This window comes from Penaeus chinensis, chromosome 16, assembly GCF_019202785.1.
Source record: "Penaeus chinensis breed Huanghai No. 1 chromosome 16, ASM1920278v2, whole genome shotgun sequence".
Lineage (NCBI taxonomy): Eukaryota > Metazoa > Arthropoda > Malacostraca > Decapoda > Penaeidae > Penaeus > Penaeus chinensis.
Window position 1 is genome coordinate 7,530,868 of NC_061834.1, and position 18,013 is coordinate 7,548,880.

General features: G+C 33.4%; 7 non-coding genes across 7 annotated transcripts; all 7 read right to left on the minus strand.

The window, feature by feature from the left end:
* Positions 1 to 3,090: 3,090 nt before the first annotated feature.
* Positions 3,091 to 3,163, minus strand: Trnar-acg. Its single transcript has one exon. It is a non-coding gene; the product is annotated as a tRNA-Arg (tRNA).
* Positions 3,164 to 4,724: 1,561 nt separating this feature from the next.
* Trnar-acg lies at positions 4,725 to 4,797 on the minus strand. Its single transcript has one exon. It is a non-coding gene; the product is annotated as a tRNA-Arg (tRNA).
* Positions 4,798 to 7,431: 2,634 nt separating this feature from the next.
* Trnar-acg lies at positions 7,432 to 7,504 on the minus strand. Its single transcript has one exon. It is a non-coding gene; the product is annotated as a tRNA-Arg (tRNA).
* A 2,187-nt stretch (positions 7,505 to 9,691) lies between these two features.
* Positions 9,692 to 9,764, minus strand: Trnar-acg. Its single transcript has one exon. It is a non-coding gene; the product is annotated as a tRNA-Arg (tRNA).
* Positions 9,765 to 12,460: 2,696 nt separating this feature from the next.
* On the minus strand, positions 12,461 to 12,533 carry Trnar-acg. The gene has a single exon. It is a non-coding gene; the product is annotated as a tRNA-Arg (tRNA).
* A 1,642-nt stretch (positions 12,534 to 14,175) lies between these two features.
* On the minus strand, positions 14,176 to 14,248 carry Trnar-acg. Its single transcript has one exon. It is a non-coding gene; the product is annotated as a tRNA-Arg (tRNA).
* Positions 14,249 to 16,342: 2,094 nt separating this feature from the next.
* Positions 16,343 to 16,415, minus strand: Trnar-acg. The gene has a single exon. It is a non-coding gene; the product is annotated as a tRNA-Arg (tRNA).
* Positions 16,416 to 18,013: the final 1,598 nt, after the last annotated feature.

Consider the following 18,013-nt stretch of genomic DNA (forward strand, 5'->3'; position numbering starts at 1 on the left):
TAATTCCGATACCATAATCATTCAAAAGATGATCCTGATGTTCAGCAGCATCCTTACTGGCGATGAGATCATTAATATAAGCAAAGAAAAGGTAGTCCTTGTAAAATTTCATCAATGAAACGTCGGAATGTTTGTGCAGCATTATTCAGTCCAAAAGGCATCTGGACATATGGGCAAATGGGGTGATAATGGCTGCTTTCAGGATGTCTGAAAGGTGGACTGTTTTTTGGTGGAATGCCTCAACCAGATAAATTTTGGTGAAGATGGAACATCCAGAAAGTTGTAAAGTAAATTCTTGAATGTTGGGCATTGGGTAATGATCCATCAGCATCTGAGCATTGAGAGCCCAGAAGTCACCACAGGGTCGTAGTCCTCCATGCAGTGCAGATGATCAGTTGCTTGAGCTTGCATGGATAATTCTCAGGTGTAGTAGAAATTCGAACTCTTCTTTTACTAAGTGATACCGTTCTGGGGGTGATCAACAAGACTTAGATTATGTAGGTTGACCAGGTGTTTCGATGTGAAGAGTAACGGAATGCTTTATAGGATGGGTTGCAGAGTATGGCGCAGTAAGTGAAGGAAAGGACTTCAGTATTGTTGTGCAAATGGGTTGTTGGCATTGATTGTGGAGATCTGCAACCTATTTCCACATAGAAGCTGAGCATTAATAGACTTTGTAGTAGTGTCAAGGAGTCTCTGATTTTTAATGTCAACTAGGAGGTTGAAGTTTCTCAAAATATTGGCACCAAGTATGGCTTGAGACTCAGTTGCTACATAGAAAGTCCACTGAAATGTGTGCTGAAGCTTGAGGTTGAGTGTAAGAGTTCTCGTTTATATACCTTGGATGGTTGATACGTTAGCTGCACACAAGTTCATGATCGGAGGGAGCGAGTTGACTTGTCGTTGCAGGCAAAATGCCAAACTCGGCGCCAGTATCGACTAGGAACTAGGATGTTGGAGAGTGGGTCCCATACACGAAGAAGCATGAAAGAGGTGTGGCGAACATTATGCACCTCTAATGCTCACCTCTGCTGTTTAAAGGTTTATTAAAGTTGCAGGGCTGAAGACACTTCTTTGCTGCTTCCTTTAATTTGCAGTGATAGAAGCATATATGATCTCTTCCAGGACCTAGCATGGCTTTGTGTTGTTAGAGATGTGGCAAGACTGAAATTGTACTTGATTTTGTAGAGCATTAACCTAAATAGTGAGTTTTGCAACAAGGTCTGCCAACTGCTATATTTGAGATGTGGAAGTTCTGCCACAGAATGAGAAGTTGGGAACGATGCCATAAACTCATCTGCTATTTGTGAGTTAATCGATGGTGAACTTCCCTTTTACTGTTAATAATCTCTGTTGAATATGTGAAGGCTGGAAGGTGCTGGAAGAAAAGCTGTAGAAAGATTGACTTGTCAAAACTACCATACTTATGGTTCAGCACAGCAGGTGAAAAAAACATCTGATACTTGAGGAAGGAGAGATGTAGCAAGACTAAACTTGATGACACTTTTGCTGATGCGGTGTGCTTTAAAACAACACTCGAGGATGGCGAATCACATGGAAGAGTAATGACTGCAGAAAATCGTTGCTCGGAATGCGTTGATGGATGTAATGTCCTCTTCTTCGGTAGCAGAGTCGCTTCTGGTGTCCTCGCTGGGCATCCTGAGACACAAGTGGCACAAACACTGATGAAAATCACTGAAGGGTGACAATTGACAGATTATCAGGCATTACACAACTCTGGGGTACTAATATGTTGTCTTGTTGTTTATCACTAGTGCGTTTGTTATTATCTCGGTTTGACGGTGGTATTAGTCCCTTAAAGCCCAGGATGATCTCTCTTGGTTAAACAGTATTTCTACTGTCGTATTTAGTCCGTTAAGGGCCGTGCTAACTTCGGAGTAGCCAAACTGTATATACATCCGTGATTAGTTCGCTAAGTTTATCGTCATTGGAAGACAAGACTAGAGGAGATATTGTATAGTAAGAAGGGTGAAGTATTAATCCCATTCTAGTGTCTTAAAATATTAAATTTTCTGACAGTACTCACTTGCAATGGACTAAGAACTTGGTATTATTATGCAAATAAACAAATATTTGACAGATAAACATAAAGACAGTATATTTTACAAAGTACACATATCAATAGTATTTATTGTATAAGAGATAAATAAAAGTAAACCAGACAGTCATGCCTAGCGATTTTCAGGGGAGACTACGATATTATTAAATAAATTTATTGTATCACTAAAGGTTTACTTTATATTATGGCACAGGGAAAAACCCTGCTGATAATCATATCAAACATGATGTTTTCACAGTTTAAGTTTGCCTTCATATTAACGAGAAAGAGGTTGGACGCTGTCATCAGATGTCAACGAGACAGAGGTGGGTCTTGGAACAGGCAAATGAAAGGGGCCTTAATTTCCAAGTCCATTTCACTTCACAGATGGTGAAGTTACGAGACCCCAATCCCCCGGGTGTCAATGACGTTGTGGTTTTGAGCGGAATGGACCTTGTGTGTCTTCGTCTGTCTCTCTTCTCTCCTTCGGTGTCGAGGATGTCTCCCTTTGATTCGGCGTCTCCCCTCAAAGACTAGGGTTTGCTTCTGTCCAGTGGAGTATCAGATTCATACAGCCATAGAGCAAAGGGGGTCGAGTTCGCTGGGTTTGCTCAAGGAGGGAGTAGGTCGGCCTCGAAAATAAAAGATGCATGATTTACCTATGTATGTGTGAATATATTTGTGTATAGGTGTGTATGTACCTGTGTTGTATAGGTTTAAACACCTCATCCCTTCTTTTATTGGGTAAATATAATGTTATAAAATACACGCGGACAGAATCTTTGCTGATAAAGGCAATTACCTATACATTCAATAATATGAATTATATTTGTTGGCATTATAATCGATGATCACATTTGCAAGAAGTGTATGGATGATCATGGTCAAGTATATTCAGAGGAAAGAGTATTTTTCTTCCAACATTTGGTAATTTGTGCGCAGTTGTAGTGGCAGGCACTTTGTCGAGTGCCCTGCCGCGCATATTGTGCGCACGGTCGAAAATCAGGTACTTTTACTGAAAAGTGTTCCAACGACCTTGCCAGGATTCGAACCTGGAATCTTCTGATCCGTAGTCAGACGCGTTATCCGTTGCGCCACAAGGCCACAATATTGGCAGAAAAATATGTGAAATTTGACGATTGAAAAACAGCACAAAAATGATAATGAAAAAAAGAGTTAAGAAACTTTCTAATTTGTCTTTTGGAGTTTGCTCTCCGACTTTGGCCAATTTTATGCAAGCCAACATCAATAAGGCAATTCAAATTTCATTGACGTTTGGATAGAATTTGCACATAATCAATGTTCAATTCCATTGGTGGCGTGGGGAAAAGAGAATGGCGGGAGGCGTCAGTGCAAGTTTCACATATAAAAATAATACATGAAAGCTTTAAAAGAAAAATAATCTGAGAAAAATATAAAACAAAAAGGATTTACAAGCGTTTAGCTGCATGTACTATAGGCCTGTAAACAGAACAAACACGTTACTGACCTGTGACTAGGCCAGGGCTTCATCGAATGCAGCTAGACGTTTCTAGAGTAGCGCCAATAAATTCTATATTATCGTCTCGTTTTAAGGAAATATATAAGAATTAAGTTATGAAGCTATTTAAAACAACGTATATATATTTTAAAAATATTTTGCCATAATTGTCAGCTGCAAGTTATTTTAATGTGAGATTGATGGAGTCACATACCTGGCATAAGTGTCAGGGGACGCAGCCCGACAGCGCCAACGGGCGAACCACCACTAGGCAATTCTCTTTCGCAGACGGGCTGTCATTTAGATGCTCGAGAAATGATTCAGATCATGTATGTAATTAATGTGGGTTTCAGATCATGGCTGCGCTGTCCAAACAACTTTATCAGTAAATATACATATTGAGTTTCATGTAATTGAATAACTATACCACATTATCAGTACTATATATTTTTACATGATCTTACTGGATTCTATACCTTTTAAGCCAGGAAATAGGTCGTACTTCTGTTCATTTTTTGAATATCTAAGAGAAGGAAACAAGATTTCCCCCCCATATTTTTTAAGGAAAAGGAGAAAGAACTGAAGATATGCATACTTTGACTTGAATTAAATATTCAGTCGGTTGTCAGAAAGTGTTCCTGTATTGCACTGTGCATGTGATAGATTTTTATTATGTAATAATACCTGCCTAAACTTCGAAAGCTATCAAATGTGATATATTTTAAATAGTATTAGAACTGATATTCTTTCTTCAAAGTTGTTTGACATGTGCAGTGGACAAAATGCCTCAATATAAAGGTAAATATTCGCTCGTCCTTACCTGACTTCGAAACAGTTATCAGGTCTTTTAGTCACATTGTTTTTGTTGAAAAATAAGAACGGTGAGTGGTTACTGACTCAAAAAAAAAAAAAAAAATGAAAATCCACGCTCGTAACCCAAAATATATTTGTGTAATCAATTATTACTGAAGGGAAGAATATACTGAAACAAAGTTATCATTTTAATCCAGTATTTGGTTTCGACAGTATCTTTTTCTTTAATTCTTCCCGTCTAAATGCTTGAATCCTACTGCCATCTATTTTTTCGTTTTTTTTAAAGGAACCGCTAATCCCCAGGCTATAGGTTGGAGACACCTGAAATTAGCGCACACGGACTCAAGTTCTTGGCTATACCAAAAGGACTTTCGACCTTGCCAGGATTCGAACCTGGAATCTTCTGATCCGTAGTCAGACGCGTTATCCGTTGCGCCACAAGGCCATATATATTGTTCAAAACCGCAAGAAATTTAACAAGAAAAAAAACATGCATTACTGGAAGCTAAATTTAATTAATTGAGAATCTTGATCCTTACCAATTTATCTCGCAAACTCCACATCATGCATTTTTAACATAACCGGCGACTGCACATCTATTCAGACACCTACAACCCAGAGGCTTCTTTCAGCTAATATACTAAAGCACTTAAAAAGGGTACTCTTATTTAAACGATTGAATAAGAATGCAAATTACAATGGTTTCTATATCACAACTGCCGTCCGCGAACTATAACAAGTCTTTATAAAAGTACTTTGCATAAATACGTCATAATTAGTGTGATACAAAAGGTTGTTTCCCTTGACGTGATTCCATATCAGTTAACTTGGAATTGAATTTAGATAGTGCCAAGAAAGTGCATAAATACCGCACCAAAGATTTATGTGTGTAATATGTGGTTACTAACGCTCTATGCATCAATATTTTGGTAGAGAAGTGCACATGCGTGTTTCAAGGAATCTGCATAGATGGCACCAGGAACATGATTAAAGATATCCAGGTCTTGTCAAAATATTTGCCATTTACTTTTTGTTCATTATTCATATCTTTATATATATGGATATACATATATATATATATAATATATTATATATATATATATATATATATATATATATACATATATATATATATATATATATATATATATATATATATATATATATATATATATATATATATATATATATATATATATATATATATATATATATATATATATATATATATATATATATATATATATATATATATATATATATATATATATATATATATATATATATATATATATATATATATATATATATATATATATATATATATATATATATATATATATATATATATATATATATATATATATATATATATATATATATATATATATATATATATATATATATATATATATATATATATATATATATATATATATATATATATATATATATATATATATATATATATATATATATATATATATATATATATATATATATATATATATATATATATATATATATATATATATATATATATATATATATATATATATATATATATATATATATATATATATATATATATATATATATATATATATATATATATATATATATATATATATATATATATATATATATATATATATATATATATATATATATATATATATATATATATATATATATATATATATATATATATATATATATATATATATATATATATATATATATATATATATATATATATATATATATATATATATATATATATATATATATATATATATATATATATATATATATATATATATATATATATATATATATATATATATATATATATATATATATATATATATATATATATATATATATATATATATATATATATATATATATATATATATATATATATATATATATATATATATATATATATATATATATATATATATATATATATATATATATATATATATATATATATATATATATATATATATATATATATATATATATATATATATATATATATATATATATATATATATATATATATATATATATATATATATATATATATATATATATATATATATATATATATATATATATATATATATATATATATATATATATATATATATATATATATATATATATATATATATATATATATATATATATATATATATATATATATATATATATATATATATATATATATATATATATATATATATATATATATATATATATATATATATATATATATATATATATATATATATATATATATATATATATATATATATATATATATATATATATATATATATATATATATATATATATATATATATATATATATATATATATATATATATATATATATATATATATATATATATATATATATATATATATATATATATATATATATATATATATATATATATATATATATATATATATATATATATATATATATATATATATATATATATATATATATATATATATATATATATATATATATATATATATATATATATATATATATATATATATATATATATATATATATATATATATATATATATATATATATATATATATATATATATATATATATATATATATATATATATATATATATATATATATATATATATATATATATATATATATATATATATATATATATATATATATATATATATATATATATATATATATATATATATATATATATATATATATATATATATATATATATATATATATATATATATATATATATATATATATATATATATATATATATATATATATATATATATATATATATATATATATATATATATATATATATATATATATATATATATATATATATATATATATATATATATATATATATATATATATATATATATATATATATATATATATATATATATATATATATATATATATATATATATATATATATATATATATATCGAGGTTTGTGTTGCTAATCAACGCACACGGACTCAAGTTTTTGGCTATACAAAAGGACTTTCGACCTTGCCAGGATTCGAACCTGGAATCTTCTGATCCGTAGTCAGACGCGTTATCCGTTGCGCCACAAGGCCATATATATTGTCCAAAACCGTAAGTAATTTCACAAAAAAAAAAAAAAAAAAAAAAAATACTGGAAACCAAATTTTTAAAATAACATCATGCATTTTTAAAATATAAGGCGACCACACATCTATTCCACTAGCTGATGCTGATTAGAAGACTCTTACAACCCAGAGATTTCTTTCAACTAGTACACTGAAGCAGTTAAACAGGGTACTCCTACTTAAATGATGAAAAAAAAATACAAATTGCAATGGTTTATATCACAACTGCCGTCCACGAAATAAAATTAGTCTATATAAAATTACTTTGCATAAATACGTCAAAATTAGTGTGATACAAAAGGTTGTTTCCTTTGACGGGATTCCTTATTAGTTAACTTGGAGTTGAACTTAAACAATACCAAGAAAGTGCATAAATACCTTACCAAAGATTTATGTGCGTGATATAAGCTTACTAGCGCCCTACTCATAAATATTGAAATAGAAAAGCGCACATGCCTGTTTCAAGGAATATGCATAGATGGCCCCAGGAAATATAGATAACCTGGCGGATATGACTGGCCGATCTAGAGAAGAGTCTATAAAAGTCGTATCAAAATATTTATCATTTACTTTTTATCCATTATTCTAATACATATACATGTATATATGTAAGTTTATATGTATATACATATGTTTATATATGTATGTATGTATATATGTATATATATGTTATATTTATATATATGTATGTATGTATATGTTTATATATTTATATGTATAAATATGAATATACACGTGTGTGTATATATATACCTATGTATATACATATATCTATATACATATATGTGTGTATTATATATATACATATAAATATATTTATGCATTATATATATATGCATATATAGATAATTATTTGCTTTTTTTTTCCGCCAGGCTTATCGTTATTTGTTACAAGCATAATTATCCTATCACTTTACTCTATATTACTGCACAAGGGAAGAAATTGAGTAACAAACCTGCAGATAATCATATCAAACATGATGAGTTTAGGGTTTAAGTTTGCCTTCATAACCCATGTAAAATGTGTCTTATCAACGAGAAAGAGGTTGGACGCTATCATCAGATGTCAACGAGACAGAGGTGGGTCTTGGTGCAGGTAAATTAAAGGGGCCTTAACTTCCAAGTCCATTTCACTTCACAGATGGTGGTTACGAGACCCCAATCCCCCGGGTGTCAAGGACGTGGTCGTTGTGTGCGGGATTGACCTAGTGCGTCTTCGTCTGTCCTCTTCTCTCCTTCGGTGTCGAGGATGTTTCCGTTTGATTCAGCGTCTCCCCTCAAAGACAGGGGCTTGCTTCTGGCCGCTGGAGTGTCAGATTCATCCAGCTGTAGAGCGAAGGGGGTCGAGTTCGCCGGGTTTGCTCAAGGAGGGAGATATAGGTCGAGCTCGAGAATGAAAGGTGTGATTGGCTGCGTCCTGTCCAAGTAGGAACTCCAGCAGAAGGCGCAAGTTCTCGGCTGGGGACAGATTACAATATCCACTAGTTTTAAAAGAATTATCTTAACACTTAAGTACGCGGGCTGCATCTTTTGCTCCGTTTCATATTTTTCAGTGTTTGTTATTTACTTCAGTAATTCAAGGTCCTGCAATCACATGTGTTGATGCGAGTATACGTGCATACATATAAATATATATATCGCAAGAGTAGTATTATGTAATGTGAAACCACTATTACACGACTTGTTTTGTACTTTCTTAAGCAGTGGATACCCTCACGCTCATCTCCGAGCGTTGCTTACATATAATCGTATTATATCAATATTGTAAAGATTCAAATACCAATGCATTTTCAATAACCAATATTATACACACGTGTGAATATATTAAAAGGCAGCCCCATTATTTATGGTTATATTGATGTATTGATGAATACAATCGCTGAGAAAAGCACTTGTCACTGGAAGATATACAGTACAGTATGTTGCACACATTAGTTTTAAGCTTCGTCTTTTTTAAATTAACCTAGATATTTATGTTCGGAGATAATGCAAAATGAAATGTATGGATGATCATGGTCCAGAATATTCACAGAAAAAAGTATTTTTCTTCCAACGTTGGTAATTTGTGCGCAGTTTGTGGTGGCAGGAGCGTTGTCGAATGCCCTGCCCCGTATATTGCGCGCACGGTCGTAAATCAAGTACTTATGGTGAAAACGACCTTGCCAGGATTCGAACCTGGAATCTTCTGATCCGTAGTCAGACGCGTTATCCGTTGCGCCACAAGGCCATATATATTGTTTAAAACCGCTTTAGGCCTTAGTTGTTGCAAAAACTATTTGAATAGTGTCATTAAAAAAATACAAATATGTCAATAATTATATATAAAAAAATATCAGCCTCTTGCAGTCCATGCTCCCAAACCAATCAATTACTTTTCGATTTCTATTATACGTACTATTTATTTTTTTTATTTGTTTTAACTAGACGTTTACTATGTTTTTTAAATGTTATTAATTAACAGTTGTTTAGGTTATATGCCACTGCTTTTTAAAGTCCTTCCTGCTAACTAATGCTCTGAAACAATATATGGATATTCGAGAATACTGCAGTCATAAAACTAATTTATTGTATCTCAAAAATTGGTTTTCGCAACGTCGGACGAATAAATGATTGTTATTGCTGCTAAAAGGTGTTTTCTTGGAGTTGGGCCATAGGACATCTCTCTTCCAACAAGGGCCGGATAACGGAACACATGCGCATCATATTTTAGGCCCCGGAAAGGCTGCCCATATTGGTCCCGAATAGTACCGACCGCGGGTCCTTATGGGTATTAGGTAGGCTGCCTTAGTGGGTCAAACATGGGACGCAATTGGAGATTCGTGTTGTACCATGCGGGTTGCCCGGGTAGGCTAAGCATGGGAATTTGTGGGGTTCATATACAGTAGGTACCAAGTGGACTGCCTATGGGACGTAAGCTGGATCCGTGAATTGAGTTTAAATGGGTGTTCCAAAAGTAACTGGTGGATTTCCACTGCTAGCGGGTTCTGACACACATGGTGGTGTTAAAACAAGCTCTAAATGTTATTCTCCCATGTTATTGTCCTCGATTAGACCCTGTGGCCTGACTTTCCAAATCAAGAGTGGAATATTTCTAAAACCTTAGCATTTTTCATTTTCATAATATAACAAACTGGAAATTATAAACGTGGGATTTATTACCTGATTTTCTACAAATATTTATCTAATTAACATGTAGTAACGTAATACTAGAATTACTATTTACATATTGACTGTAGACCACCTGTGGTAGAAATGACAACTTTGTGGTCACTCAGCTGCGTGAATATAGTGAAACAATAATAAAAAAAATAATATAAGGTATCAGAAAACACTGTCTTTGCTTACTTCCCAGAAAATTTGCGATTGGAGCGTAACTTAGACTAGTCTGTTTATCTATTTAACATAGATGGAACCGAGGAGAGTACGGTTGCTTTGGAAGCAAATGTACTTCAATGAGACAGATCTTTTATTAATGATTCAATCAGCTGACCATGTACTTTTTGTATTAGGGAAAAAAATATATCTAAATGTGAGGCCCACGTTAGCCGCGTGTCATACCTGTATAATCAGTCCTCTGCCAAACCTTAACGAACCATTTGGCCCACCCCCTCAAGGTAATTTCCTTCTCCTTACGACTATGTATTATGCGATTTTATTACATAAATAAATCATTTCTGAGAGGAAGGCTGCATGGGGTTCACAACTAATATATGCTTCTCAATCCCTCATGCCCATTCTACCTATGCTTACCTATACCTCCTTACCCCATGTGTGCCGTGCCGTTTCTAGTTCTTCATTTCTACAGTGAAAGGGCATGCGTAGTTATTAAACGAGTTGAAAATATGGAGTATTGAGTTAAGAACATTATCGTGGCTAAGGCATGAGCGAAGAATAAGAATCTTGACCTTCTGCTTCGTTTCACCGTGATAACATAGTCTAGGGAAGGCAATCCCCGCCACTTTTCTTACTTAATATACCCTAAATACGTACATTAAGACAGCGAGTGTGTTTGGATCTGCCTTCGCTATCACTTCTATGTTACATATATATACATGCGCAGGTAATATACAAGTTCCGTAAGGACAATAAAATGTATTGTAAAAGCACCTCGACATGGTCGCTCTACTTTTTTTAGCTAACGATGTGAACAAGGTTAAATGAGAATATCCTCGTTTTCTCCAAGTATAAGAATAAAAGCAGGTAGAAGAATGCCGGTGTTTTTTAATGTGGTTTTAGTTGCACTGAATTGCATTTGCTTTAGCGTTTAACCCATAATAGCAGTCCGGTACAAGTTACTATCCTAAGTAATTATGCCAACACCAATAGATTTGATATAGTTTTGTGACTGCATTTCCCAGTTGGAATGAATATACAGGTATTCTAACGAATATCTTTCCTGTGTTTCATATATACTCTTCATCAATTATGTTCTTAGATTTTACGTCTAAAAGGTATAAATTGGAACAAGACAGGGATATCAGGGATTATCATGCTGTAAGTGCCTTACCTTTAGTGAGTGCTGTCAATGGGAAGTCCAGTCCCCATTCTTCTCCCACGCACGCACGCACGCACGCACGCACACACACACACACACACACACACACACACACACACACACACACACACACACACACACACACACACACACCTCAAGATTTTTTGAGGTCTGCATTTTTTTTATAATAGCTGTTACGATTTTGTCTTAATATTTCTGTGTAAAATGTAAGCGATGGTTATATTTATATAAGAAAGTCTATGGCAGGAAAAAAATTGAATAACACATGAAGATGGAACGAATTGTTTTGTCCTACAACACGGTATTTATGGTCTGTAGTGCAATATACATTAGTGGCGGGCAATTTCTAAAATTGCCTCTGACGTGAACTGGGTCATAGGTTAGTTACTTGCGGGAAAATAGATTCCCGACCTTGCCAGGATTCGAACCTGGAATCTTCTGATCCGTAGTCAGACGCGTTATCCGTTGCGCCACAAGGCCATTCGTAAAAATAGAGTACATGTTATTGGGGTTTGATTAAAATTTAAGGTTCTAAAATGTATTACATACTGCAAGATACCCTTTTATAAGCACGAAGAGAGGCAATAATACTGCTATGTACTTACTGGAAAAATAAAAACACTGGATGACTGATACACTCTAATTCAGCAAACTATAAGAAGGGAAATGCCCACCAGTACAATACCATTAGCAGGGACCCCCCCCCCCCCCCTGCGTATAACCACGTACAGGGATATGTAAGCCCGCACCAAACTTCAAACGGGGAAATGCCCACCTGGACAAATATAGAAGCAGGGGAAACTCCTGTAGGGTACGTGTTCGACTTACTATAGGTACTCAATTCAGTTTATTTTGAAACTTGCATATACAGCATGCGACCTGTAATTTGTTAACTCATTATGTCTCACTAAGTGTTTGGTATTATATGTTTTATATATTCACGTAGAATTGTATCTCCCCCTTTTTTACTTCAAGGAATTTCTTTGAACTTCAATAATCAATTCTGTAATTGTACCTTCTAATTGAGGCAGTTACCACGTGATTACTTTTTGCCCTAACAGATGGCAGTATTTCAAATCGTTTACGTCGTTATTTCTTGTAAATATGTGGTCAAGCATAAACTCCTAGGTCTGTCCACGTCTCTTCTCAATGTCCATAATTCCTCGTAATTAAAAATGTACACCACGGATTAGGCTGCGCTTCCGAATCTAAACCTTCACAGTCATTTTGTGATATTGAAATTCCCTCTTTTAGTTTTAGTTATTCCTATTATTCCGGTTTCCATATTAGCTGCAATCCCTTTCGACTTGTAAGCATTAGTTGGTCCAGTGTTTTGCAAACTTGCGACTACGCAGACGTTTGTGGTGGCATGTCAACAGTGGCTGTTAAGTTCACTCCATTTGTTTCTATCTCAGTTACCTTCGAGTTCACGATAGGGGTATGTTTAATCTCTTTATACTTATTTTTAATATTTCATTGCTCGTAATATATGTGTGTGTGTGTGTGTGTGTGTGTGTGTGTGTGTGTGTGTGTGTGTGTGTGTGTGTGTGTGTGTGTGTGTGTCACACGACGTTATCAGCTATTAAATTACCGGTATTTGTAATCAATATTTCATAGAATGAGAGACATTCAGTTATAGTTAACATAACAAAGGTATTCATGTATAATACATTAATGAATTAACATAAAAATTAATGGGTTAGAATAATAATAATATCAATGTTGATAGCAAAACTTTTGCTAAAACTAATATGTACTGTACCACTACCAATAGTAATAAGTAATAATAGCAATTATGATAATTGTCATTATTGTGGTATCCATTGTTCTTTTATTATACTCAGTACAATCTCAGGAAAGGAAAACTACTGACTAGTCAGCTGACACTTGACATCATAATATCACATATATATATATATATATATGAGGAATAAAAGTCTAGTCTATAACTTTTTCAAGTTCTGAAGTAACGATTCTGCATCTATTATCCCTCTATTCTATGGAAGTATTTTCAAATCAGTTACTTCTCTCCAGGATATGACGGGGGTCTCAAGAAACCATGGAGCTACTTAATACGATTTTAGACATACAGACTAAAATAATAAAAGTGCAAAATAGTTTGCGACCTTGCCAGGATTCGAACCTGGAATCTTCTGATCCGTAGTCAGACGCGTTATCCGTTGCGCCACAAGGCCATAATATGACCTAAAATATAAATGAAATTTGGCGATTGAAAAACCATGATATTAATATTAAAAACAAAATTGTTTACCTTTAGAGTTTTCTAATCTGTCTTTCGGAGTTTGTTCTTTGACCTTGGCCAATTTTATACAAGCCAAAATCCATAAGACAATTCAAATTTCACTGACAGTTGAATAAAGGTTGCATATAACCATAGGCAGTTCCAATGGTGGCGTGGGGAAAGTAGAATGGAGAGCCCGCATTAGTGCAAGTTTCACATAACATATAAAATTAATAATTAAACGAAATCATTAAAATCAGAATAATCTGAGCAAAAAAATAAAAAAACAAATAAAAGAACTAATAATTGTTTAGCTGTATCTTCTGGAGGCCTGTAAGCAGAACAAACAACACTACTGAACTGTGACTGAGGAGCTGCATCGAATGCAACTCCTCGTTGCCAGATGTTGCTCCAATCAGTTCTAAACTATCGAATATCATGAAACTTTATTTTTGTTTCATTTTAAAGGGGGGGGGGGGGAATAAAATTAAGTTATGAAGATATTTAAAACAACGTATTTTTTCATAATTGTTAGCTGCAAGTTATTTCAGTGCGAGATTGAGTCGCATACCTGGCATGAGTGCCGGGAGACGCAGACGCCAACGGGCGAACACCACTGAGCAATTCTCCTTCGCTGACGGAATCCCCGAAATCCTGTATATCATTTGGATGTCCTAGAAACTATTCAGATCTGTATGTAGTTAATATGGGTTTCATATCATGGCTGCGCCTAAAAAAATAAAAATCAAACAAAAAGAATTTACGAGTATTTAGCTGCATGTACTGTAGGCCTGTAAGCAGAACAAACACGTTACTGGCCTGTGACTAAGTCAGGGCTGCATCGAATGCAGTTCCTCGTTGCCAGATGTAGCACCAATACATTTTATAGTATCATATATCATGAAACTTCAAGGAAAAAAAAAATGTAAAAAGTTATAGAGATTTAAAAAAACGTATACAAATATTTTATTTTGCCATAATTGTCAGCTGCAAGTTATTTTCGTATGAGATCGGAGTCGCATACCTTGCATGAGCGTCGGGGGACTGCAGCCCGACAGCACCACACAACTGGCCAATTCTCTTTCCCAGACAGACTCCCTGTGTATTATTTGGATATCCGAGAAATGATTCGGATCGTGTATGTAGTTAACATGGGTTTCAGATAATGGCTGCGGTGTCCAAGGAATTTAATCAGTAAATATACATATTGAGTTCCACGTAATTAAATAGCTATACCACATCGGCATTAAATATTTTCACATGACATCACTCGATTCTCTATCTTTTACCCCAGGAAATAGGTTGAACTTGTGTTAATTTTTTAATATCCAAGTCAAGGAAGGAGTCTTTTCTCCATTGTTTAGGAATAGGAGAAAGAACTGAAAACATACATACTCTCATGTTCTTATAAATTAAATATATGATTAGTTAAAGCTTTTACCATCGGTCGTCAGAAAACGTTCTTTTATTGTATTGCCCATGTTATAGCTTTTATTATATATATTTTTTTTAATCGAGAAAAATGAAAATAACTTATGCTTGCCTAAACATCGACAACTACACCGCATTTCTTATCAAATGTAATGTATTATTTTAAGAAGTTCCTGTACTCACATTCTTTCTTCAAAGTTGTTTGACATGTACAGTGGACAAAATGCCTTAATATAAATATTCGTTTGTCCTTATTTGACTTCGAAACAAATATCAGATCCGTAGTCACATTGTTTTTGTTGAGAAATAAGAACAGTAATTCCTGAAAGAAAAAAAAAGATCGTGCAATCATTCATTATTAAAGGGAAGAATAAAAAAAAAAAACTTATCATTTTAATCCATAGAACCTGGGCTTGGGAAGAAATAACACTCTGAAAATGTTTTTTTTCTATAATTCTTTCGGTCAAAATTCCTGAATCCTACTGCCATCTCTGCTACCCATGTATTTTTCACTTTTCTAATGGAATCGCTTCTCCCCAGGCTATGGCTTGAGAGCAGTTTGTGCTGCTTATCAGCGCACACGGACTAAAGTTCTTGGCTATACAAAAAGGACTTTCGACCTTGCCAGGATTCGAACCTGGAATCTTCTGATCCGTAGTCAGACGCGTTATCCGTTGCGCCACAAGGCCATATATATTGTTCAAAACCGCAAGTAATTTGACAAAAAAAAAAAAGAAAGAAAAAAAAATACTGGAAGCCAAATTCTGTAAATTGATATTCTAATTCCTACCAATTTATCTCGCAAATTCAACATCATGCATAAAAAAACGGCCACCACACATCTATTCAGATTCCACTAGCTAATATTAGTTAGAAGATATATATCAACTCAATGATTTCTTTCAACTAATAAATTGAAGCATTTAAAAAGGGTACTCCTAGGTAAATGATGAAAAACAATACAAATTAAAGTGGGATGTTTGTCACAATTGCCGTCCACGAACTATAATTAGTAGACAGTCTATATAAAATTTATTTGCATAAATACGTCACCGTAAGTTATACAAAAGGCTGTTTTCAATGTGTCTTATCAACACGAAAGAGGCTGGATGCTATCATGTGTCAGCGAGACAGATGTGAATTTTGGTGCAGGTAAATGAAAGGGGCCTTAACTTATGAGTTCATTGCATTTCATACACGGTGGTTACGTGACCTCAGTCCCCAAATGGCTTCCTCTGTCTCTTCTCTCTGTCTTCCTCTTCCCTCTGTCGTCCTCCTTCGGCGTCTCCCCTCGAAGACAGAGGCTTGCTTCTGGCCCCTGGAGTCTTAGATTCTTCCAGCCATAGAGCGAAGGGGATCGAGTTTGCGGGGTTTGCTCAAGGAAGGAGATGTAGGGAAGTGCGAATGGCTGCGTCCAGGTCAAGCAGGAACTCCAGCAGAAGGCGCAACTTCTCGCCTGGGGACAGATGTATGAAATGATACCGTCAGGAGGATGTTTACAGTACCTACTCTAAAAGAATCATCTATATACACCGAAGTACAAAGGCTGCATCTTTTGCTCTGTTTCATATTTGCCAGTGTTCGTCATTTACTTCAGTAATTCAAGGTCCTGCAATCACGTAGATGTATATACATGTGCATATATACTGCAACACTTGTTCTGTATTTTCTAAACGAATCTTAACTTGGGGAACATCAGTATTTTCAGTTTCAACCAACATACAGTACCTACACATAGTGTGTTTACCTCCGAGCGTTGCTTTCATATAATCATATCATATTAATATTATAAGGATTCAAATATCTATGCATTTTCAATACCCATTGATATAACGCTTAGATGAATTCATTTCTAGTCATTAATCACTGAAAAAAAAAATACTTTCTCTCTCACCCCCTCCCCCCCCCCTCTCTCTCTCTCATAAGAAACCCATATACTTTGCCTCTTCGTAAATCGAAGTCTCTGCGACAGGACTCGGCTGATATCACTATCATCGGAAGTCCGCCATCTCTCCTTGCCGATTCAGTCGTTGGAATCCATAGTATGAATTCTAGGCAAAGTCAGCCATATAGCATATAAAACTGACTTCATGTAGGATTTAGGCAGCAGGAACTTATATAGGGCTATTTATGAACATTGAACGGGAAGACTAACGAAAACTGATTGACATATGTATGCGTGAATATATTTGTGTATAGGTGTGTATTGTGCTTGTGTTGTATAAATTTAAACGCCTCATCGTTTTTTTATATTTGGTAAATATAACGTAAAAAAATACATGCCATA